Source organism: Sphaeramia orbicularis, chromosome 4, assembly GCF_902148855.1.
Source record: "Sphaeramia orbicularis chromosome 4, fSphaOr1.1, whole genome shotgun sequence".
NCBI lineage: Eukaryota > Metazoa > Chordata > Actinopteri > Kurtiformes > Apogonidae > Sphaeramia > Sphaeramia orbicularis.
The window spans coordinates 56,174,060-56,200,543 of NC_043960.1; the positions used below are offsets into that span (position 1 = coordinate 56,174,060).

At 40.1% G+C, this 26,484-nt stretch overlaps 1 protein-coding gene across 2 annotated transcripts in view; it reads left to right on the top strand.

Annotated features, from left to right (window-relative positions):
* The first annotated feature begins 1,369 nt into the window (after positions 1-1,369).
* The window catches only part of atp13a3 (ATPase 13A3), an 85,618-nt gene continuing 60,503 nt past the window's right edge, over positions 1,370-26,484 (top strand). For both annotated transcript variants that reach the window (XM_030132601.1, XM_030132602.1), the window contains exon 1: positions 1,370-1,572. The gene's annotated coding sequence lies outside the window, so the exon portion shown is untranslated. The remainder of the gene's footprint in view (positions 1,573-26,484) is intronic.

Below are 26,484 nucleotides of genomic sequence, written 5' to 3' on the forward strand. Positions count from 1 at the left end.
TCTAGGTAGGATTTTAAATATGATTTAAAGACCACAAAGCTGGGTTTCTGATTGGCACATTAGCTTGTATGTATATGAAATTTGGCTAATAAGGAAATGAGATTAAGAATAAACAATTTCCGAACAGGCAAATCAGTATTAAAGAAACCAAATAAAATGCCTTCAATTTTGAAGTTAAAAGAAATATCCAGCTTTCTATTTAAAAAAAGATTGATATCACACCAAAAAATTTGACAAAAGGCACATTCCCAAAACAAATGAGTTCATGTTTCATCCAAATTATGACAAAATGAGCAAAAAGGGTCGACATTGATCTTATACTTAATCAGAGTTGAATTAGTTGGATAACACCTATGTAACAGTTTTAAAGATACCTCTCTCACTTTATTCGAAATAAAAAAACTTCCTTGGTAATAATAACTGTGCCTTTTTTTTTTTTTCTCATACTTTATTAACATAATACCATGTACATAGACCAGAACATGGCATGGAGAAAAAACACATAATGCTCGAGGTGAGGCAGGAAGAAATTAAATACAATTACATAAATAGGTAAGTAAATCAAATAAAAAAGTAAAGGAATAAACAAGAAGAGAGAAAAAAAAAAAAAATAAAAAAAAAAATAAAAATAAAAAATAAAATTACAACTTAAATTCTTCACAAATTCTGGTAATAATAACCATACCTTTTCCCATTCCACACCCCTGGGTTAAACCATTGAGCCTAATTTTTTTTTTAATAACAACTTTATTAACAACAATTGAGTATACAGTACAAAATTTTAAACAAACATCAAGATGTCAAAAGAGAAAAAGCATTTGAACATATAAGTTTAAGAAAATAATACGTAGATTTGAAAATACAAAGCATAAATTACAAATAATACTAATAATTTAAAAAAAAAAAATCTGATAAATATAAGCAAATAAATGCAACAGAGAGTTCAGTCAGTTTTGAAAAATTGTTTATAAATAGCCAGTGTGTTATTGCTTTTTTTTTTTTTTTTTTTTTTTTTTAATTATTATAAATGAATTCTAAAGACTTAATATAATTTTCAAATTCTAATGGGAATATTTCAAAATTTGGGTGTGTTTTATTATATTTGTTTTTATGTATATGTAATTTTCCAAATAATATGAATAAATTTACAATAAATTCTAGATTGTTAGTATCATGTTTAAAATAAGTAATTACATTTTGGGATGTTATATTTTTTATTTTATTGTTACTTTTAGATATCATATAATTTTCAATTTTGGACCAAAAATTAGAAGAATGTTACCATTGAGCCTACAATTCACCTTGCGTAGTCCTCCTGTGACGTCACGTGTCGTCACTTCCTGCCGTCAGACAGACAGCCAGTTCAGGCCAGTTCACAGTTGCTGTAGTACTCAGTGTGTCCCAGTGAACTGTCAACACGGACCCGCACACACCGAACGCGCTCTGCTGCGACAACATTTCCCCCTTCAACTTAGTCCTCCTTCTTCTTCAACGACGTCCTCCTTCAGATAACAGCTGCTTCAGCGGTGCTATGGCTCGAAGGTGATCTTCAAAGTGTCCAGGTGGTTCTGGGTGAGTTTCACTGGGTTTTCATGGCACGGATGTTGGCGTCGCTGTCATCATCACCCATGTGTCAGTGGCTACACAGCGAGGCTAGCGCTAAAGCGGTAGCGTTAGCATGTGTGTGTGTGTGTGTGTGTGTGTGTGTGTGTGTGTGTGTGTGTGTGTGTGTGTGTACGTCAGCTTTCTTCCTTCCTGTCGTGGCTACTGCAGAAAAACGGAACACCTTTGTCACTAAACCAAAGTCATCTTTAATGAGGCCGTTAATGTAAAGACAAACCGGATGGCGCGTGGAGGTTTTAATGAGCTAAACACTAAGGAACGGGCTAACAATGAAGCTTAGCTAACGTTAGCCTGCTAACTAGTGTCCACCAGTGTCTCCTCAGCTTCCCGATCTGAGCACTTTCCTGACCGTCTGTGTGATGGCCATGACACACTTCCCCACAGTTAGCCGCTCACGGTGGTTTTTGTTATCAGTGCCGTTCACTACAGTAGTTTTCGATTAAACGTGTTCCCAAGCTAATCTGTTATGACAGGCGCAGATGACACATGCTTACAACAAGTTCTGTGGTTGAGCTCCTAATTGCCTAAAATAGATCCCTGCATTTGTTAGTCTCATTAATGGAACAGAGCCAGGTCCAGTCTGAGTGAACATCAGTCTCAAAAATTCAAGTTTCACATATCATTTCTCAGATAGGCTCTTTTTTTTTGCTTTTGACGGCTAAAATTTGCTTAGAGGTCTTTTTTCTGTCTCTCTGCATAAGAAATCAATATAAGTGAATCCCCAAAGGAACTTTGTGTTGGTAAATGCAAGTTATGCAAATTTACAGGATTTCAGTTCTGTTGCAACATGTTGATGGTCATATGAACTATGTTTTCAGGTCAAAAATGTCCAGTTTCATCACAATTAATGCTATATTTTCATGTCACAAATGGCCAAGTTATATTTTAACTGAGTTTACCTGAAAAACAAATATTCTGTTCTCTTAGATTCCCCAATTTTTCTTACAAGATTATATACTACATATCACATGTTTTATTTATACAGTTTGCAATATGGAGTATGGTGCTGATCCATCCTGCTTATGTTACGCAAATACATACATTAAGAATGTCACACGTCACTTTTTGAATCAACAATTTTCCAATAATAAGCATTTTTATAAAGAAATAACAATTCTATATTGTTATTTACTCTTTAGTATGATGATAAACGATAAAATAAATAATTATGATACTAGTTTTTGCACAGGGATCATTTGTGGAAACGGTGACATGGCTGCCGAGCATCAGTATGATGGGATCAGTAACAACCATGTCACATCCATCCACTGCCACATTTTGTGTTTTTGTGTCAGCTGTTATTGTTTTAGATCCACAATACTAACATTTATGAATAAGAGGAGAATTAGCAATAGTAAGTTTATAAGTTTATTACTAATAAAGTACTGGTACTGACCAGATCATCATGGGCAATGTCACATCTGTCCACTGTCACGTCCGTCCACCAGCAAAAGTTTTCACATACACATGCTATTTAAAATCCAATATTTCTGAAAATATAACTTCCACTGTCAAATAATATCAGTAGTCTGTGCACAAATGTATTAGCATTATTTCAACATTATTTCAACACAGTTCTATGCATTTCTTACAACTTTTTATTTTTTTTTTTTTTACAAAAATCGCCACTCATTTGACCCCCCTAAGTAAATTTTAGCCGGTGAATATTATTTTATGGCACAGTACATGAATTTTCAAAGGTTCTGTTCAATCCAATTATTAGTCCAATATTCTCTGCCATTTTCTGTATATGTCACTTCAGTTGTAATATAGAATAGAATAGAATAGAATGTCTTTATTGTCATTGTACAGGTACTACGAAATTAAAAAAAAGTGCAATCATCCTAGATGCCATTAAAAAAAGTATAAATAATGTATATAAAAGAGTAAAAAAAAAAACTAAAATATAAAAGAAAAACCCTGACAGCATAAATATCTTTTAAAAAAAGCAGCATAAAAAAGAGTGTTACTAGAAGTATAAAAGACACATAAAACATCATTATGCACTCTGGACAACATTCAGCATTCCACATAATTACATAACAGTAGTATTCAGTGCAGTTATGGCCCTGGGATAAAAACAGTTTTTTTAGACAGTTTGTGCTGGCCTTTAGTGTCCAGAAACATAATATGTCTGTTCAATAAAAGTTTACGATCATATTTGTAGTGTTTTAGTTCCAGTCAGTATTTTATTGTGATGCTGAACAAAGGTCCAAAGTGCTGTCCTCATGTCCCAGTTCCCCACCCGTCCCAGTGTCACAACAGATTTGTGTTCATCCAAACTGATCATTACACATTTTTGTCCAATATTGATCACAGTTGACTCCCCCGTGTCACACAGCAGGAATGTAAAGCTGCGTATGACTTTCGTTACCAATTTTTCATCAAATCTGTCAAACTTCATTCATATCCTCAGTATCATGACTCCGTAAGTCTGTCCATGATTACTCACCTGACTCTCTTTCCTCACGGTGAACAGTTTCGTAGTATACTCCACCATAAACAGTCCATTTGTTTACAAACAGAACCAGTAGGTTACTCGGGCATTTTCGCAAATTTGTCGCGCCGTGCATTGTGGGAAGCGGAGCTCTGCACAGCTACAGTAGCAAGAGACAATGAAGCCGATTCTGTGTTTGTTGCTGCTGTGGCCATAATGCGGCTGCATGAACCTCCACTTTCCACAATGCTTGTCGCAACAAATTTGCGAAAATGTCCGAGTGACCTACCAGCTCTGTTTGTAAACAAATGGACTGTTTATGGTGGAGTACACTTCGAAATTGTTCACCGTGACGGAAGAGATTCAGGTGAGTAATCAGTGACAGACTTACAGATTCGTGATACTTAGGCTATGACCAGGGTTTGACAGATTTGATGAAAAATTGGTGACAAATGTCATATACAACTTTTACCTATTTTTACCCCAAATGTTATTTCTGTCAGTTGGACCGTGTGCCATGTGGCAGTTCTTACTCAGACCTATTCATACATGTATTAAACATGGAGATCAGTTATTTAGTTTAAACAGGGACTATTGAACAAGACGTGTGTCCCCATGGAACCACTGGATCTGGACCAGCTGGGTTTTATTCACAACTATTCCTTTGAGGTTCTAAACCAGGACTGTCAAACTCATTTTAGATCAGGGACCACATTCAGTCTAATATGATCCCTAGTGGGCCAAACCAGTAAAATAGTAGTATAATAACCTATAAATAATGACAACTCCAAAGTTTTCTCTATGTTTAGAGTGGAAAATAGTAAATTACAGTATGACAATGTGTACATCTACAAAGAACAACATCAACTAAGAACAACCTGAAATTTCTTAAGAAAAATAAGTGCAATTTTAACAATATTCTGCCTCAGTTTCTGATTTACACATGTTCATTACAACTTACAGATCACAGTGGATCTACAAACACACACAACATTTAGTAACAAGTATAATATTGTTAAAATTGCAGTTATTTTACTGAAGACATTTCAGGTTGTTCATATTTGTTCAGGTTATTTATATTATTTACAAATACAAACATTTTCTTGTACTTCATGTACAAGAAATAACTCCTGCATTTTCAAAGGTTGCATGATAAAACAGTAATGATAATAAATAGATATTATTCATTTGCTTTGCTCAAATTCGTGCAAATGTGAGATCTATGTAATTTTGAACTTCTGTGTAGTTTGTTGTTGAACAGAGCTTGAATCAAACTGAAATCCCATACTATGTACTACCTAAACAATGTAAATACTACTGTTGGAGTACTGTCTGAGATACCACAGACTCGGCTGGCATCTATCGTACTGTTCAGTATACTCACTGTTACACCTGTATCTGTGTAAATCTGCTGGGTTCTGTTCACCTTTTGTTGTTGGCTGTTGTTTTCTCAGTTCCACTTTTATGAGATGCTTATGCTGGAAAGTGTCCAGACTTACTTACCTGGAAGTAGTGTACAATCTACTAACTATTAATTTCATAATATAATTTCAGATGTCCTAAAAAATATCTCTCCTGCTTTTTTACTAAGTCAGTGTTTTTCAATCTTGGGGTCGGGACCCCACGTGGGGTTGCCTGGAATTCAAATTGGGTCGCCTGAAATTTCTAGTAATTGATAAAAATAAATAAAAAAAACCATTAATAAAAAACATGTTAAGTTGAGAGAGACAGTCACAATCCATAGCAGACAAACTGTGAGTGTGAAACTGAAGCACTCTGGTTCTGTTTATCTGTCAAATGTTTATTGTGGTCGGTTTCAGGTGCTGCAGCTCCTTCATAATTCATTGTTTGAGTTCTTGTTTGTTCAGTATTAATTGTCAGCCTTGTAAATCCAAGCTGGACTGACTGTACATGTCCTGACCAAGGAAAATCCAATTCTCCCTTTGTGCAGTAATCTACACCTGGCTTTACTGCCTCTGTCCATAATAATTAGGGATGCACCGATACCACTTTTTTCCAGACCGAGTATGAGTACCAGTACTTACATTTGAGTACTTGCTGATACCGAGTACCGATACGAGTACTTAATAATCCCATTCCAGTTCTTAGTTCCTTTTGTAAATGTGCTTTATTGTCGTTGTCATTAGTCTGACTGGAACAAAGTGCTGCTACTAACATTTAATGTGTTGGAATGAGCGTTTCTCAATTAATCCACCGGGGGCGCTGCTCTGAATTAAACCTACTGGACAAATACAATGAGGAATAGTAAAGTTTTTTGAGAAGAAGAAGAAAGTCAGCAATAACAAACATGGAGACAACAGAGGCAACACTAATGTGATACTAATATTGCAGCATTTTCACTGGTAAGGTTTAAAAGCTTAGCTTCAGCAGGTAGAGAAAAGAGAAATGAGTGATAAGTTTCGTTTTCACTTCCGCTGGCGGTGGTCTGCACTGTTCCGTACTCCCGCTGGTATTCTCCGTCTGGGTACACATCCGCCAGCACCTGGAAAACGGATGGAATATACGCAGAGGACGGACAGAGCGCTGTGTCCGTATCTGTCTGTGTCTTTAACGTTACTTGCAGTCAGCGTTACTTTTATCACCGTCATTTATTTGGTTAAATCTCCACACTCTTCACACTCCACACACATTATTCCTCCTCCTCGTACCTGCTGCACTGAACTGGGAATGTCACATGGCCATAAGTGGTATCGGTGCATTTATATCGGCTTACTTTTACGAGTACGAATACAAGTACACACACTGAGTTTTGGAGCCGATGCACGATACTCGTATCGGTATCGGTGCATCCCTAATAATAATATACATTATATAGACTAAATGTCCTCTAAAATTAACCTGTATTTGAAGCATAGTATAGAAAACTATTACAGGATCAAAAACAAATTAATTTTAGCAAAAGAAATTTCTGGGGTTGCCAGAAATTTGTGATGATAAAATGGGGTCACGATCCAGAAAAGGTTGGGAACCACTGTACTAAGTATTACTAACTACTATCTACTAATAGAAGTTTTTGTCATGAAGTCAAATTTCGACCTCGGGACAGAAAATCCTCCTTTTAATCTCTCTGACTTGTATATAAATCCAGTAGTAACCGAATCAGCTGCATTGGGTGGCCGTGAAATGCCGCGGATCCCTTGTAGGCTCTATTCAGTTTTCTGTTATTCTATTTTTTACACCTACACGCTTGTCCCGCCAGTCTAAATTATCACTTAAAAATCTACATTCAGAAAATGATAACGTCATCTCCTCTAACAACAAAGGGTCTGCACTCATGATGGATTAGACATTTCACCAACACTTTTATTCATGAAAGGTACATACAAATTACTTTGCTCCTTTTTGGTTTTAAAAGTTCGAAAGGAGTCAAGCCTGAACCATCCCAGTCTTGTACATAAAATAAGGCATATTACTTATTAATTCAACCCTGCGTTCAACAATGATTTGATCTTACTTGTAGTAAATACTTATACTGACTATTATCACTATTTTTATCATGCTGACATTTTTAGATTTCCGATCCAAAGCCCTATTACAGCCCTTTTACATACCTAAAGTAAACACTTCTACACAAAATTAAAGAACTATTTTAGTCTAAATTTTACGCTCTCTGGGCAGTGGACTCAAAGCAGACTAGAAACAAGGACAGACTGAAATAGTTGAGATCCAGCTGTGTATGCTGTGTTTATGTGACATGGATACAAGATTTCTACTATGAATATGTTCAGTTCATTATGCCTATCAATGTTTTAATCTGGTAAAGGTAGAAATAATGTTTATTCATTTCTGTACTTGTAAGTGGAGCCCGACTGTTATGGGATTTCTGGGGCCGATACCGGTATGGGGGGCTAAAAAAAGCCGATATCCGATGTATTGTCCGATAACCGAATAAGTACGCTGATATACACCGGATATAATAGTCTTATGTTGAGATAATAGTGACACAGGCGGATTAACAGTTGCGTCTTTGTTTATCTCACAAAGATAATTTACACGACTTTAAAACACTGTATAATAGTCTGATATTAGACTAGTATGTGACCTGTGGAGAACCACGGGTTCTAGATGTGTTAATTTTTATGCTGGGGTGAGCAGACTTTAGGGAAAAGATGTGAGTCTATATTTAATAAGTAGTGACATAAAAATTGTTTGGTAAATCATTCTTTAAAATGTAAATGACAATTAATATCTGGTATTAATACCAGTATTAATATACAGTATAATACTAGTAGTAATACTGGTATTAATATACAGTATTAATACCCCGGGCGCACCTGTAGAATGAAATTGTGAGGAACATAGGAAGCGTACAGATGGGTGATGAATAGTTCGTAAGGTGGAATTAGTCATTTCAGGTGATATATGTATATTAGATATATATAATATATATATATATATATATATATATATATATATATATATATATATATATATATTTGTATAATAGGTGAGAGTATGGCCTAAAATGTTAGCAACTTATTTAAGGTGTGCAGAATTATTAGGCAGTGTCTTTACTTCAGGTAAAATGGATCAAAAAAAAGGGATTTAACTAACAGTGAAAAGTCAAAAATTGTAAAATTCCCTTCAGACAGATGGAACGATCTTGAAACAGTTTAACTGTTGAATCATGACCACAAGATTATCACATATTTCATAGCAAATTGGTGACAGGGTCTCAACATATGCAATGAGAAGAAACACACAAATTAACAGCAAAAGATTAAAAAAGAATCAAGAGGGAAAAATACCAGCAACACATGGACCTGCAGAACCATTATGTTCCAGGACAAAAACCTACCTCTGATGTCCAGAAGTAGATGTTCAGGTCTCAGAGACGAGGTCAAGGTGAGAAAGGCTGAAATAGACCACCCTGAACAAGATACAGAACATGAAACATTAGGACTGGACCAAGAAACCATCTGTAGACAGATTTACAGTCGTCCTCAAAATTATTCATTACTCCTGGCATTTTTGTGGGTTTTTTGTTTTTATGATGAAATGAATGAATTTTGTCAAGTTTGTTTGTGACTTCCATGTGATGCACAAGTGAAGGAATAACAACAAATGATATTTGAAGAAATCCTTTATTTCAGGAGTGTTTTATTAATGGATTTCCCATAAACACCATATTCTAAATGGTTCCTCTCCTAGGTTTACTCAGTCCAGTGTCTGTTCTTAGTAGTCAGTAGAGTAGACTTTGATCTTGATGGTTCTGTTAGTGTCCACAGACTCTTACATCTCCTGTGGGATGGTGGTTCTACTCTTCCTGGGCCAAAGCCTCCAGCTGGGTCCAGTTGGATGGTCTCCTACCATCATTCTGGTCTTCAGCTCCCTCCACAGATCCTCTATATGATTAGGTGAGGACTTGGACTAGGTCATATCCTAGAACCACTGCTGCTCTACCTTGGCGGTATGCTTGGGGTCAGTGTCCTGCTGGGACATCCAATCAGGACCAATCTGGAGTTTGTCAGCACTTGCACGTTGTCATCCAGGATGTTAATATAATCCTCCTTTTCATGATGCCGATCAAAAAGTGGCGTGCATATTTACGCAGACTCATGATATCATGAATTAAAAAAAAAAAAAAAAAATCAGTGTTGAGAAATTAAGTAAAAACCATCTCTGAGGCATTTTAGAATCAAAGATAATTTGAAATCAAACAAACCAATGCAATGATATTTCTCACAATATTTCAACATTCCAACACTATTCCACCATTAGTCATTATTGTTTTGGATCCCAGACCCATGTTAGAAAAGAAACACCTGAATTCAGTGGGTCCACAGACTTTGGTCCAAATAGTGTGTATTGTGTGTTGTTACTGTTAGGACAGATAGTACGAGTACTGGACCCAGATGCAAGACCATCAGACAGGAGTACAGTTAAAAGGGATTTATTAGTAATAGACAGAGTAACAGGTTCACACAGAATAGTAATGAATATATCTTCAGCTGGACTGAGTTGGGGAATCGTCTCGGCTTCGGATCTTAAGTGAACCACGTTACGGCCCAGGTCGGGAGCACACGAGGGGAACCCGACTAGGAGAGAGCAAAGGAGAGTCAGAGGGCAGACCAGGTCATACACGGGCAGACAATCAGACAGGCAAACGTACATAGGGAAAGGCAGGCTCACGTACCGATAGTCCAGGCAGGGGTCAAAACCAGGATAAGGCACCAAGGCGGAGGAACAGACAGGGGTCAGGCGTATACTCAGGTGTGATGGACAAACCAGGTCGAAGGCAGACGAGGAACAGGCAGAGTCGGTGGTCGATGGGCAAAACGGGTCACAACAGGCAGGCAGGATCAAAAAACGCTGGTAAGTTATCACACCAAAGGAAGAAAACGAACTGGCAACGAACAGGGGAGAACACAGGGTTTAAATACACAGGAGGGCGGGAAGACAATTGGACACAGGTGGAGACAATCAGGGAGGAGTCAGGTAATCAGGGAAAAGGTGAACACAAAGAGGAAGTAAAGACACCAGACAAGACACATGAGGGAAACTTAACAAAATAAAACAGGAAACAACACACAAGACGGACAAAACAAGTAAAAGTCCGGGGACTGATATGACAGTTCTTAACTCGACACTTGACACGAGGCTTCATCTACGTCAGGGGTGTCAAACTCATTTTCTTTCAGGGGCCATATTCGGCCCAATTTAATCTCCTGGACCAGTAAAATAATAGCATATAAATAATGACAGCTCCAAATTTTTAGTGCAAAAAATAACATTAAATAATGAAACTATTTCTATCCAAAACAAAAAAGATGTGAATAACTGGAAAAAACTGAAATTTCTGAAGAAAAATAAGTGCAATTTTATCAATATGATGCACTTTTTTCTTTAGACATTTCAGGTTGTTCATAATTGTTCAGGTTAATTACATTTTATTGGTAAAGGATATCAGAATTTAATGTTCTTTGCAATAAATCAAAGAGAAAAAAATGGTGTCGCCATTATTTAGAGGCATAATATATTATTTTTCTCACATTAAACCAAGAAGAAAATTTGGAGTCATTATTTATAGGTTATTATGCTGTTATTTTTGAGTTTGGTGCCCTTGACTGTTAATATCTTCAGGGGTAATTTTTGCATTTACACTTTGTAAATTCATCTCGCGGGCCAGATTGGAACCTTTGGTGGGGGTTTTGGCCCCCAGGCCGCATGCTTGACACCTGTGACTAGGTGGTTGTTGGTGTTTGCTGTCAGTGGAGCTTCCTCCTTTGCGTCCTTATTGTCCGTCCACTTTGCTGTCATTTTAACAGGGACACAGGCTGCCTTGTGTATGTTTCTTCCTAGCTGCAGCAGTGAAGCGTAGGCAATAATTGGTTGGTGTGGCTTTACTGAGAATGAGACCATTGAGTTGAGATGAATGATATGCACATGCTCAGTGTTCCTCAGTCTTTTTTGTGTGTAAGAGTGTAGCAGTAGAGCATGTTTGCTTATCTTGGAGAATTAGAAAACAACACTTCACCTATATCAGGGGTGTAAGAAAATATTGGTTCTGCAATATTTACTTATACTGTGTCGATATTAAAAAGTACTGTATCAATCCTTTTAAGTATTTATTCAAATGCAGACATGGCGGAGATTTATTTTTGCTTTTCTTTTTTGTTTATCATGCTCTTTTATTTCTATATTCACATGGGTATTTTTCTCTTTTATTTCTATATTCACATGGGTATTTTATTCTGTTGTTTGTATGCTACAAAAGTAGTATTGTGATATTGCAGGTCATACATGTAGTTTTTTTGAAATTGATAATGGTTACTTCAAGCATCCAGAAAGCGCTTTTCTAAAAGCATTGTCAGAAAGAGGCAGATGTTAGGTTTTTTTTTTATTGGACTTGCACAAAAAATGTTCTGATGTTGGATTATTCAGGGACTGAACACTATATGCATTCTTTTCACATCTAATAGAATATAAACATTTAAGCAGGATCTTAAACTGTAATGTCTGTAAACATTATTATTTGTGTATTTTTTTGTACTGGTAAACTAGCCTGTTAAAACTTTATTATCCAAATGCTGCACTTTAAGTTTTTCCAGGAAGTAATCTTTAAAAAAAGAAGCAAATCAAAACATATTGTGTTAACAGTATTGTGATATATCGCGATATATTGTATCGTGATCCCCAGTGTTGTGATTTGTATTGTATCCGCAGATTCTTGCCAATACACACCCCTACCTGTAATACGTTTTGAAAACCTTTTGCCTTCATCAAAATTACCTCAGCTCCTGCCATTTTAGATTACAGGTAGACCGATATATCAGCTGGCCAATATATTCAGCCGATATATTGATTTTTTCAATAGGGCCGTTGGTCTTAATTTTTTTTTTTTTTTTGAAGGTCGATATTTGATCAGTAGTAAAAATATTCTAAGATATTTGATCAGGCACCTGTGTGGCAGCACTTGGAGTTCAGTAAATGTTAGAATACTATGTGTATAGTCTTCATTATTTCATTTATATTGCTGTATAAAAAATCTTAATCATCTGAGGTTTGAAATCGGCTGACCAAATTTTTAAAAATGGGCATCGGCATTGGCTTACAAATCCCATATCGTTCTACCTCTAATTTGGATGTTATGCTTGGCCATATATGGTTTTAGCTCCTCTATAATACTTAATCTATGCAGCCATTGACTCAATTACCTTGTTTCAGATCTTTGTCCCTCTTGAATATACTTTTTCACATAGTTTCGTGGATTAGTTTTAGATTCATGGCTTTTTACCTTAGAACTTTGTCTCTGGAAAGAGCTTGGGGTCCTCTCCAACATCAAGGTTTGGAGGGTGGTTGTCGTCTTGGTTAAACAGGTGAGGTGCCAGTGTTCCACAGGCCTTTGAGCCAGTGCCGCAAGACTTTTCACAGGTGAGGTAAAGAAGAGCAGCAAGCGATGGAAGGCCTGCCAGTGTTTATTCAGAGTTGAAATGAGAAATATCCTGACATGGTATAAGCCTCACTACAGACCTCTGCAGTTTGCTATGGGAGCCCCAAAGAAATAAGTGGAAAGAAAAAGACCTTTCTAGTGCTGGTCTAGTGGTTTGCCTTCAACAAGAGTATAAATGTGCAGCCCATATCAGTGGAAGGGAGGTTAAACATTTGGATAGAGAATAGAAACAACTGTGAAATTTGACAGAGTAATGCAAAACTAATCCATTTGGCAGTTGTGATGGAAGTAAACCACTAATTGAACTTTTCTGTCTCAACAGGGCTTATGTAATCATGGTTATTTATTCAGTTAGCTAATACATGTGGCTGCTGTGCAATGCATATAAAAATGTAATTACAGGTTGGAATGGGTCAGAAAGATGAAAAAAGATGAAACAAGTAAAAAAAAAAAAAAAAACCCGCCTGGTCGCACGCAAATTGGTTGCAGTGGCCCAGGGTGACAGTAATGTGCCTTAAGGCTGGAAGCACCAGCCATAAAACAGAATAAAGATGAAGAAGTCCGTTCTGATCCACTGGAGAAACATGGACATGTTTGTGTCCTGTTATTATTTAAGAGCAAATTCATTTATTTACCGATGAAATGTCAGATTTATTTCCTTTCTAATATCAATATTGATTCTGTGTTGCATGGCTGCAGTAGTCAAATAATCAAGTTACAACTCAAAATTGTTCTTTGGTATCACTAAATGAATCTAAATCGAACAATTAATACTGAATCGAATCGATACTGGATCGAATCGAATCCTGATTAATCGATTCAGAACCTCATGAATCGAAATTGAATCGATTAAGGAAATTGGCCATGCTACCCAGCCCTACTAGTTAGATGGACTTTTCATCAAATTCATCCATCTAGGCCAGAGGGGATCTTTCTGTACAGTAGATGAACCTAAACAAGGACTGTCTGTTGCAACCTGCAGTGAAGTACGCAAAGTTAGATGTCTTTTCCAAGTTTCCAAAAAGTTCTTGTAAAACCATAATAATATTGGCATATCCCACATATCTCAATCCAACAATGCTCCATTTGGGGAAAAAGACTTTCAGAATATCTAAATGGTATAAGCTGTTTTACACAGGTCAATTCAGAATATTGTCATATTCAGAATAATAGCATGCATGTGATATTAGTATACATGTAAACATACTGTTTCCCAACCTAGAAGCAAGTAAAGTAAGACCTTCCTCTGCATTATTATTGTATTTTTAACAAAGCGGTCGATTAGTGTAAGGTGTGCTGTAAATCAGTTGTGTGGTGTCCATTAGCTGTTGATTTAAGGGTGGATTACTTGATTTAATTAGTGAGTTTAAGGCTTTGCATAGCCAGGTGAGGACCCCATGAACCTTTGAAGCCCATCTGACCTGCATTTAGCCCAAGTTTCTCTGGCACAAAAGGTTTGACGTGTCCTGTGGAGCTATTTGCCCTTATTTCTCCCGTAGTTTCTCCTCAATGATAATCAAGACTGCTGAGTGGTATTAAGAGAATAGCTAGCATTATGGTTATTTTATCACTGGATGAAAATATCGCTCAGGCTCAGAAGGTAGAGCGGGTCATCCTATAACCGAAGGGTTGGCGGTTCGAATCCTGCTCTGCCCTAGTAATGTGTTGTTGTGTCCTTGGGCAAGACACTTCACCCTCCTTGCCTCCGGAGTTGCTACTCACACTGGTGTTTGTATGCGTATGAATGTTAGGTGGTGGTCGGAGGGGCCCTAGGTGCGGATTGTCAGCCACACTTCCATTAGTCTGCCCCAAGACAGATGTGGATACAGATGTAGTTTACCACCACCAGAGGGGGAGTGTGAAAGTGAATGAATAATGCATCCACTGTACCTGCTTTGAGTATGCCTTCATAGAAAAGCGATATATAAATTGAATCCATTATTATTATCATTATCATTATTATTATCATCAAACAGAGGACAACAAAACTGTTTCACTTAACTCTCTGTGTTGTGACACGGGCGCATCCTCATTTTGGAAGTTGGGAAATTGGATAAGAAACCATGTAGAAAGATACTGCAGATAAAAAGGTGGTTATAATAAATAGATTTTTACTACAGAGAGGTGGGACCCATCTTTAAATTTTAGCTGTCAGGTCATTATCATATCATATATCATATCATATCATTAGCGCTGTCACCTTGCAGTAAGGATATCCTGGGTCCAGTTCCAACACTGGCTGGTTGGGGCCTTTCTGTGTTGGGTTGCATGTTCTCCCCATGGGTTTTCCAGTTACTTTGGCTTCCTCCCACCGTCCAAAGATTTGGTCAGCTGGTCAGTCTAAATCACCTGCAGTTAGGAATGTGAAAGTGAAAGGGTATTCATGTCTGTGTGTCAGCCCTGGCACCCTAAAGACAGGAACCTATCGTTTCTGAAGGACCAGTAAAGAAGTTGAATTATTTCCAGCGCCCATTGTTGTTTATGTGTTCTTTCAGCTGATGTCTTTCTTTCATTTTAGTTTAGCACTAACACATCATTACATATTATGAAATGCATTTTCACTTTATAAATTAAATGGAAAAAAATCCCAAAAACTTTTTGGAATGTGCAATAGTTTCTTTAATATCTTGTATATTGTCATTCAGGTTTTATTATGCCACAAAGTAGCTGTGAAATGTGTTTTAATCCTGCACAACCTGCACAAGTGGTATTAGCAGTTTTTTTGGTAGATATATGACTAATGTCAGAGTTAATCCAAAAGCATGTGGTTTGACTTAAACCCTGTGGGGATTACTCTTTCTTTTTTTCTTTCTTTTTCTCAGGCATAACCCTCTGTTTTGTTCTCACAGGTTTTTCTCAGAACAGGGCACATACGTTCTCTCTGTAAACATTTTCATTTCTTTCTGTCTTTGCATTTAGTATTATCAATTCTATAGAGTTAATTTATGTATAAATATGTGTGATATGGTTGTCAACGTCCCTCCACAAGCTAGCACTAATGACGCTCTGAGAGGGCTTCATGACAGCATTGGCTCACTTCAAAACAAACACCCAGAAGTGCTGTATGTGACTGGGGGGGGACTTCAAACCATGTGAATGTGCAGGGACATGCTCCCCATGTTTTCACTAGCATGTCAACATAGCCACTCGGGCTGAAAACACTCTGGACAAAGTGTTTTGCAAGAGACGAGGAGCATACAGAGTTACGCCCTACCCCCATCGTGTCCTCAGACCACATCTACCTCCTGTTGGTTCTGGGAGCAAGAACACTGTAAAGAAGGCCATCTCTGTGTGACCTGAGGGTGCTGCATCCTTATAGGAAGGTGCTGCGTCTTAGCATCCTTAAAGGAGGGTGCTGCATCCCAAGAGGAGGGTGCTGCATCTTAGAGGAGGATGCTGCATCCTTAGAGGAGTACGTATCATCTGTCCTGCCTACATAGAAAATGCATGGAGGATGTGACTATCTCTAAGACCATCACTATCTGTCCAAACCAGAAACCCTGGTTAAATGCAGAGGTGTGTTTTCTGCTGAGAACCTGGGATGCAGCATACAGAGATAGAGATGGAGATGCAGCAACACTCAGGGCAGTTAGAAGGAAATTATCGGTGGGCATAAAGAGAGCAAAGTCCATATGTATTCTCAAGACCTGGTCATTTTAACTCAAATGCCTCACAGAGCATGTGGAAGGGTATCAGGTGCGTCACTGAGTACAAGAAGAGTGATGCACAGTGACCTGAGGACCCAACATTCCTGAAACTCTAAACGCCGTCTATACTCGCTTGTAGCATCCACACCGCCACCCTCTCCCGGCTCAGCCCCTCCCCTGAGGAGCCCCCAGTCTTCAGCATCACAACAGCAGATGTGAGGAGAACACTGCAGAGGGATCAACCCCAGAAGGCTTCAGGCCCTGGGGGATTCTAGGCAGAGTTTCTGAAGGGCTGTGAACACCGCTGTCCAAGGTCCTGACAAACATATTCAACATCTCGCTGTCCCAGGCCAAAGTCCCATCATGCCTCAAGTCATCCATATTCATCCCGTACCAAAGACCTCTGCAGCAGTGTGAATGATTACCACCCTGTTGCACTCACTCCTGTCACCATGAAGTGCTTTGAGAGGCTGGGTGATGAGGCACTTGAAGCAGATTATTGACGTGGCTGAGGACTGTCACAAGTACGTATACATGCAGCTGACCCATCTCTGCTGTGACCCACCAGCCCTCCCTCACCTGGAAAATAAGGACTCCTATGTGTGGTTGTTGTTTCTGGACTTCAGTTCTGCATTTAACGCCATCATCCCACAGAAACTGGTGTCCAAGCAACACTAGGAGCTTCCGCATCCATGTGTAACTGGGTCCTGGATTTCCTGACATGCGGGCCACAATGTCAGGATCAAAAACAACAGATTCTCCACCATCACCCTGAATACTGGCTCCCCCCATGGTTGTGTGTAGGGATGCACCGATACCACTTTTTTCCAGACAGAGTACGAGTACTTACATTTGAGTACTTACCGATACCGAGTACCGATACGAGTACTTAATAATCCCATTCCAGTTCTTAGTTTATTTTGTAAATGTGCTTTATTGTCATTAGTCTGTGACTGGAACAAAGGGCTGCTACTGACATTTAATGTATTGGAATGAGCGTTTCTCAATTAATCCACCAGGGGGCGCCGCTCTGAATTAACCATACTGGACAAATACCACAAAGAAGAGTAAAGTTTTTTGAGAAGAGGAAGAGGAAAGTCAGTAATAACAAACATGGAGACGACGGAGGCAACACTAATGTGATACTAATGTTGCAGCGTTTTCACTGGTAATGTTTAAAAGCTTAGCTTCAGCAGGTAGAGAAAAGAGAAATGAGTGATAAGTTTTGTTTTTACTTCTGTTGGCGGCGGTCCGCACCACTCCGTACACCCTCTGGTATTCTCATTCTGTTTACACATCCGCGAGCACCTGGTAAACGGATGGAATGTACGCAGAGGACGACCGAACGCTGCGTCCGTATCTGTCTGTTTTTAACGTTACTTGCAGTCAGCGTTACTTTATCACCGTCTTTATTTTGAAAAATCTCCACACTCTTCACACTCCACACACATTATTCCTCCTCCTCGTACCTGCTGCACTGAACTGTGAATGTCACACGGCCGTAAGTGGTATCGGTGCATTTGTATCGGATTACTTTTACAAGTACGAGTACACACACTGAGTATCGGAGCCGATGCCGATACTGGTATCGGTGCATCCCTAATTGTGTGCTCAGTCCACTCAATACACACTAATGATCCATGACTGCAGAACTCCTTGTTGTGGTGTTTCCTATACATAATGATTTTTAGTTCCATTCTTTAATGGATGTGCCCGAGAGCTTGTATTGTGAAGGATGAAACGGTGGAAGTGGTTTTGTACCATGGCTGTGGCTGGTTTAGATGGTTTTCATTTTATATCTGTCAAAGTGCAGAACCCTTGGCTACAATCATAATGCAAACTTGAATGTAAAAAACTGTGTAAAGCCTTAAAGAGAGTCCAGCTGCCCTGTTAACTGGGAGTAAAAACCACAACTGTCTCCTGGATTGATAGAGGTGGCTGGTTTCTGTCCTACTTATAGTACTGGGGGTGGGGTACGGGCGGCGCATCTGTATGTGAAGTGAAAGTGAAATTTTACACTTTCCCTACCTCCTGAAGCTTTGCAAACTTTCAATTTGAGGGGGCAGGGATGTTTTCCTGGCCTATTATACATATTTATAATAAGTCTAATGCGACGGTGATGATTTTTTAGTATGAAATGTATGCTTTGGCACTGCGCCACAGCAAACCTTACCAGTGAAAACAATGTTTACCATCTATGTACCATCCGTTGTTTTCTTTTCGACGTATGAATACACGATAATGTAAAATTGCACACCGTCAAATTAACATTTACAACATTATCATAGGCGGTATATATCGCCCACCTCTACTACTAATAATATTAACTTTTATTTATACGAGCCTTTCTAGGTACTCAAGTACTCAACAGTCAGTAGAACAATGGATAAAAATTAACAGATGGGTTCTGAGTCTGGATTTGAAGGTGGGGAGAGAGTCACTGTTTTGGTTGGTGGAGAGTTCCAGAGCTGGTCGAGCAGAGGGGCTGAAGGATCTGCTTACTATGGTGCTGAGTTGGACCTAGGGCACAATGAGGTGAAAGGAGGAGGAGGATCTAAGGATGCAGACTGGAGTGGTGATGGTGAAGGTGGTTTGACAGATATGGACGGAGTGAGGTTTTGGATGGAACTGAATGTATAGGTGTATAGGAGAAGTTTAGATTAAATTCTCTGCTTGATTGGGAGCCAGTGTTGCTGTAGGATGGGGGTTATGTGGTGGTGTGCAGGGGTTAGGGTGATAATACAAGCGGCTGAGTTATGAATCAGTTGGAGCTTATGGAGGGATTTTTGAGGTAAGCTGAATAGGAGAGAGTTGCAATAGTCAATACGGAAGGTGACAAGGCCATGGACAAGGATGGAGGCGGACACCTGGGGAAAAGCAGAAACTGTGGAGCTGTTGATTGAGATAGAGTTAATTCAGTTCCAATGAGGAGGATTTTGGTTTCGTCACGGTTTAATTTTAGGAAGGTTGAAGTGAACCAGGATTTTATTTCCGATAAATACCAGGTGAGGCAAGAGGATGGGAATGTGAAGTTTATTTTGGGAAGATAAAGGTGGGTGTCATCGGCGAAGCAGCAAAAATGGATATTAAATTTATGGAAAATGTTGCCTAGGGTGAGGAGATAGGTGATGAATAGAAGGGGCCCTAGGATAGAGCCAGGGGCCCCTTCTATTCATCACCTGTGGAGAGATAAGAGGGGTGTGGGTCATGCCAATGGTGGAGAGTCTACTGAGAAGGATGGGATGTGAGATGGTACTGTCGTACTGTAGTCTGTACCCACTGATTGATCAGTGGGCCGATTAATCGGTCGGGCTCTAGTGTCAGTTTACGCAAAGATCTGGTTCACATAACCCTCTAACCCTCAGTGCAGGTAATTGGCGCATCGAGTCAAGTTGGACAGGAGGCTAATAACGGCATGAACATACATGTGGAAAGCTTATAATGCATACAGATAACAGGCCAACTAAAAGTGGTGTGTATATTTACGCGAGTCATATCAGGGTGGAATGGGAATGGTATGGATCTTTACAGTACCCAGTAAAAACAGCTCTTCCCTTCTTTGGATAGTTGTTTCAATTATTGCCATCCATGTAGGCTCTTGCAGTTTGTGAAGAACAGGTTTATCTGTCTGACACAGCAGAGGAAGGTCAGCTGGTTGGTAGGTATAAAATAAGGCCAGTGGTTACACTGCTAAACAGCTTGATTGTCCCATGATTCGGGAAAAGCTTGACTACTGTATTATAGGCCAATGAGTAGGAGCGGAAGTGATAAAGAAAGCACATTGAATGCTGAGTGTGATGGCAACAAAACACTTTTTCCTCAGAATGCTTCCATGAATTATAGACTTCTGTCATTAGGTCATGGCTCATTGTTCCCTTTTTCCTTTTTGTCTGTGCGTTGAAGGACTGGGCTGAAAGAGAAAGGAGAATATGTCTAGCCTCTGTTCTCCTGGTTATTTAGTTACATGCTTATTTCTTTGTTGATCCAATTTTATGTTTGTTTCAGATCTTATTTTTAACATTCAAGAAAAAAAAACCCATTTAAATACTTGATGTAATTTTATGTTTGTTTCAGATCTTATTTTTAACATTCAAGGAAAAAAAACCCACAAACATTTAAATACAATTTAAATATAGTCGTGTCAATTGGTAATGAAAGATAATTGTTCGTTTTAGCTCCAGCCACACATTTGAACAGACATTGCTTCTGTGTATAGAAAAAGACACATTTAAATTCTGCATATTAATTAGTACAATGTAGGTTGAAAGCAACTGATGAATATGTGAGAGCTTAGAGCAGAATCCAATAATTCATAAATTAAAAATGAAGATTGCTGTAGAGATGAACCTTTATTAAAGCCCTGCTTGATCATAGGTCTCGATCTGCCTTCAGCTTAAATAGCATTTCATTAGTTTAATTACCTGTGTGCTGTGGTCTGTTATAATTTTTTTAATTTTTTATTTTTAAGATTAGCTGCCGTCTGATGTTTTTTCCTTTCTCGTGACAGAACGTCCAGTATTGCTTATTAATACAATAGCCGACTAATAGAGACAACAATGTGGCTTTAGGCTGGCTCAGACAGTCTATAAATATCTCTTGAGATCATGCTGACTCCAGGAGGCCTCGACAGGGTTCTGCATAGTCCACTAAGATTACTGATTTATTCTGTTGTTTCTCCTATCTTCAAAACAGGAAAAACCTTTTGTGTTCCGGTCAAGCATTTACTGAGAGTAAGGGGTTGTAGAACTATTAAAATCACATTATCGCTAAAGTATAGGCCTGACACAATGAGTATATAATTGAATTATTGCAATTATCTGAGCACTGAATTTGGTATATTTGTGATAACCATCCTTTTCACCTGAATTAAAACAGATGGACAATAATACATTCTGTTTGTTTCTGTTTGCCCATGGCATGTATTGTATATGAGAAAATGTTATTAATGTTTTGCCTCATGAAATGACAGTTAAAAGAAAAAATAAATAATACAAAGGTCATGTGATTAACTTTGAGATGCAGAACCTCTGCTGGTATTTGACATTCTGATTATGTATTTGGTACATTACAGCAGTGTTTCTCAATCTTTTTTGATCAAAGGCTCACTATCAGCATCATGAGCCTCCTGCTGCCCCCCCATCCCTAATTTTGTCAGGGCATGATTGTAAACGTAACATAACGAACCTGTATGTGGAGGGCATGGTGTGTTCTAAAGCTCTGCAGATAAAGCCCCCCCTCAACTCATCATTTCCCACCTGCTGCCGCCAGAAAACAAATTTGCTACCGGGGGATGACATGCCTCTATTACTTGACGGACCTCGATCCATTAGCTGAGGGGGTTAGGTATATGGCTCTGTCATACGTCAGACCTTACACAAGGTCTTTATGCGGGGGTACTGCCCACTTTGACAAACACTGTAATAGTCCAACCGCTTGCATTTCCACATGGGGGGAAATCTGCTGCATCTCCTTTGTACTAATAGCCAGTGAGTCCATGATTTTTTGTGACTCCCCCCCTCCTCCCCCCTCCCATTCTGAGCTCGGGCCCCCCTGGGAGAGTGTCCACGCACCCCTGGCTGACAACCACTGTATTACAGTAATAGGCTCTGTGCATTGAAGTTAATGATGTTTGGTGAATGGATGAGACTGGAGTCACTTGACAGTGTTACTGCAGCTGTTTTAACAGGTCATGACAATTCTGTCAAGCTGTACTGTGTCCTGTTAGCACATGCCTGACCCTTAAGCCACTGGGAAAAACTGACTGAGAATAACATGGAAAATGAATGGGGTGGACATTCAGCAACAACAGGAATCACTGGGCTTAAATATCAAAAGGAGCATGTGAAACGTACCTCATGTAAAAGTGGGTACTTCCAGTATGTCACACTTCGACCTGAAGTGAGGGTAGGTTGCCAAAAGGCTATCTAGAAAACAGTCTAATTTGGTCTGAAACTAAATCAAAAACAACCAGAGAAAGTCCATTTGATTTGAAAAAAAAGGTGAAGAGCTTTATTGCCCTTAAATGTATCACAAGAATTAAGCACAAAATGATAATAACAACAAAAAATAACACAGGTCTGCACAGCACCACAGCCCTTCTCTAACTGCCCAAGCAATGTCAGACCCCCTCCATTTAAAGGCTAGGCCCCTCCCACTGGACCATACCATTGTAATTGGTACCAATTTAAACATTTTCATCAAACTACATACGTTATTTCCCATAGTTAAATCACAGAAACAGTTTATGTCTTTTAAACTCACATCAAAAGAGTCATCTTATAAGTTTAGCATTTACATACTCTCTTTAACACTCAGAAAACCTGGTATGGTGCAGTGTGACAAGCTGAGCCTAGTTTCCTCATTAAACTCAGGCATTATAAAAGGCAGCCTGATGCTCCCCTCGGGTCCTTTTCCACTGCCCAGAACCAGGAAGCACTATGTAAGTAAAGAAGAACATATAATTATGAACAAAATTTCACAATCTAGAACATAACATAATTAAGACCTAATTCAAAACTTATTTGTGTTTGTGTGTGTTTTTGGATGATTTTATGGAAAAACCAGCACAGGAGACTAACTTAGGTGTTTAAATGTAACCCAGTGTGTGCACCCACCAAGCTATCAGTAATAATGCTACCGGCTATTGTTTGCCATGTGGACATAGTGAGTGTGTGGTGTATGGTGTATAATTAGTGGCAGGGGTGACTGCCACATTACCTCCCCCCTATCCTGGCTCTTTTGTGGTGGTCAGCCGAGACAGGTAATCCGCCAGCAAGTTGGTCTTGCCGGATTTGTGCCTAATTCTGAAACGGAAGGGTTGTAGGTCAAGATACCATCGTGTGATCCGGGCGTTGCGATCCTTCATTGTGTTGATCCAAGACAGAGCCCTGTGGTCAGTTTCCAAGTCAAATTCTCTTCCAAGAAGATAGTAACGCAGACTTTCCAATGCCCACTTAATGGCTAGGCCCTCCTTCTCGACCGTTGAGTACCTCGTCTCTCGGGGCTCCAACTTACGGCTGAGATACAACACTGGTCTCTCCTCTCCCTCATCGCCTTGTGCCAACACCGCTCCAATGCCAACATCTGAAGCATCTGTCTGTACCACAAAGCGGTTCTGAAAATCAGGACTGCAGAGGACAGGTGAAGAACACATAGCATTCTTGAGAGCCGTAAAAGACTGCTCACATTCTGGGGACCACCTTACAGGGTTGGGTTCACCTTTCCGAGTCAGGTTAGTTAGAGGGGTAGCCAGAGTGGAATAGTGGGGAATAAAGTTAGAATACCACCCTACAAGGCCTACAAACGACCTCACCTGTTTCTTGGTGCGTGGGCGCTGGGCATTACGGATGGCTTCGACTTTGTCCACCAGAGGGCGGATGTGACCATCTCCAAGCTGGAACCCCAGATATTGGACTTCACCCTTGGCCCACTCACACTTTTGAGCATTGAGGGTCAAACCGGCCTTCTCGATGCAGGTTAGGACTTGGCTCAGGTGTTGGAGATGGTCCTCCCAGGTATGACTGAAGATGACGACGTCATCAAGGTAAGCAGCGCTGAAGGATTCAAGGCCTCTGAGGACAGCATCCATCAGCCTTTGAAACGTTGCAGGCGCTCCATGCAGTCCAAATGGCATCACTGTAAACTGATACAGTCCTGATGGTGTGCGGAAGGCGGTATACTGCTTTGAGCTCTCCTCCAGTGGAATCTGCCAATAGCCTTTACAAAGGTCCAGCGTGGTTATGTACTTGGCAGTCCCCACACGCTCCACCAGTCATCTATGCGAGGCATGGGGTAAGCGTCAAAGCAGGATACTGCATTAACCTTCCTAAAATCGATACAGGGTCGTTGAGAGCCATCCTTCTTAGGCCACCATCACCATGGGACTGGACCACTCACTCTTAGATGGCTCGATCACCCCGTGTTCAAGCATCTTCTGGACCTCATCTTTCAGAGATCCTACCAATCGTTCTGGAATGCGGTACGGCCTCTGACGAATGGGAGGGGTGTCTGCTTTTTGAAGACGGATGGTGTGTTGGATCACTGATGTCCGCCCTGGACCCTCTCGGAATAACCCAGGCATCCCCTGGAACAGCTTCTGCAACTCCTGTTGGTGTTGTGAGGGTAGATGCTCCAAGTGTGGGTTTTTTGGCTGGAGGAGTTGGTGCAGGTTAGAGTCATACTCACCATCCCCCGCTTTGACCTGATGCACTAGCAAACACTCTGGAAGGTGGACTCTCACGTTCCTTCCACTCTTTCAGCAGGTTGATATGGTAGACCTGGGATGCCTTCCCCTTGTCTGGGTGGGCCACCTCATATGTCACTGGTCCCATCCTCCTCAGCACCTTATAAGGCCCCTGCCATTGGCCAACAGTTGTTTTTGCTGGTAGGGAGTAAGATGAGGACTTTTTGACCAGGTGTCAGCTCCCTCTGTCGAGCCCCTCTGTCATACCAACACTTCTGGTCCTGCTGCGCCCTCTCCAGGTTAATCCGGGCCTCTTCATGGTACTTCTCAAGGCGTTCCCGCATCTGGAGTACGTAGGACACGATTCCCTCTGGTGCTGGTTCCTTGCTTGCCTCCCACTCCTTCCTCAGAAGATCCAGAGGCCCCTGTACGGGCCATCCATAAAGGAGCTCGAATGGAGAGAAACCAGTTGATGCTTGGGGCACCTCCCTGTAGGCAAACAAGACAAATGGTAGCCACTTGTCCCAGTCACGGCCAGTATCAGAAACAAACTTACGTAGCATCTGCTTTAGCGTTTGGTTGAATCGCTCAACCAAGCCATCAGTCTGTGGATGGTATGGAGTCGTCCGAATGCCTTTGATGCCCAGCTCCTTCTGCAGTTGTTTCATTGTACCAGAGGTGAAGTTAGTAGCCTGGTCAGTGATGATCTCATCTGGCACTCCTACACGGGAGAAAAGCTGGACAAGTGCATTAATTATCCTGGGTGTCTTTATGCTTCTGAGAGGAAAAGCTTCTGGAAACCGAGTGGCATAGTCACAGATCACCAGTATATATTGGTAACCAGAACTGCTCTTCTCCAGAGGACCAACCACATCCATGGCTACGCGGCGGAAAGGGGTACTGATGATAGGTAATGGGTGTAATGGAGCCTGCTTGGATTTACTATGTGTAGCGACCTGACACTCTGGGCATGTGGTGCAGAACTGTTTAACATCATTAAACATTGTTGGCCAAAAAAAACGTGACCCCAACCTCATGTATGTTTTCTGCAGCCCTAGATGTCCTGCCCAGGGTACTGTATGTGCCAGGTGTAAGACAAGAGGCCTACAACTGGTTGGTACCACTAAGCGTTTACCTACATCACCCACTGCGTACAGAATGTCATTTTCAACCATAAACCTTGGATCAGAGCCTTCATTCCCCTCCCCATCCTCTACCTGCTTGTACAAGAAAGATAGAGTAGGATCAGACATTTGCAAATGTCTTATGTCATGTGGTATGTCCCAGTTCACACTCATGGGCTCAGGATAAGTGTCTATCTTGGTGGGAGAGCCTTGCATTTTTTCCATGCGACGTTGGCGCCTGGGTTTTCTGGGGCCTTTGGAACCACCCTCGCACAGATCAGCATCAAGACCTGGGAGGGGCTCCAGGCCAGCTTTAACCTGGGACCTTGGTTACCATAGCACACAGTTCAGCTTTCTTTTGTTTTTTCAGCAATTATATCTTGCAAAATTGGCAAATCCCTCCCCAAGATACAATCACAGATAAATGGTCAATAACCCCCACCTGTAGCAAAAATGCCTGTCCATCCACACTATGGTAACCTCAGAAGTGGGGTAGGATTTCTGGTCCCCATGAACACATTCAATATTAGCTTTGTTTCCATAGTCAATACCACTGT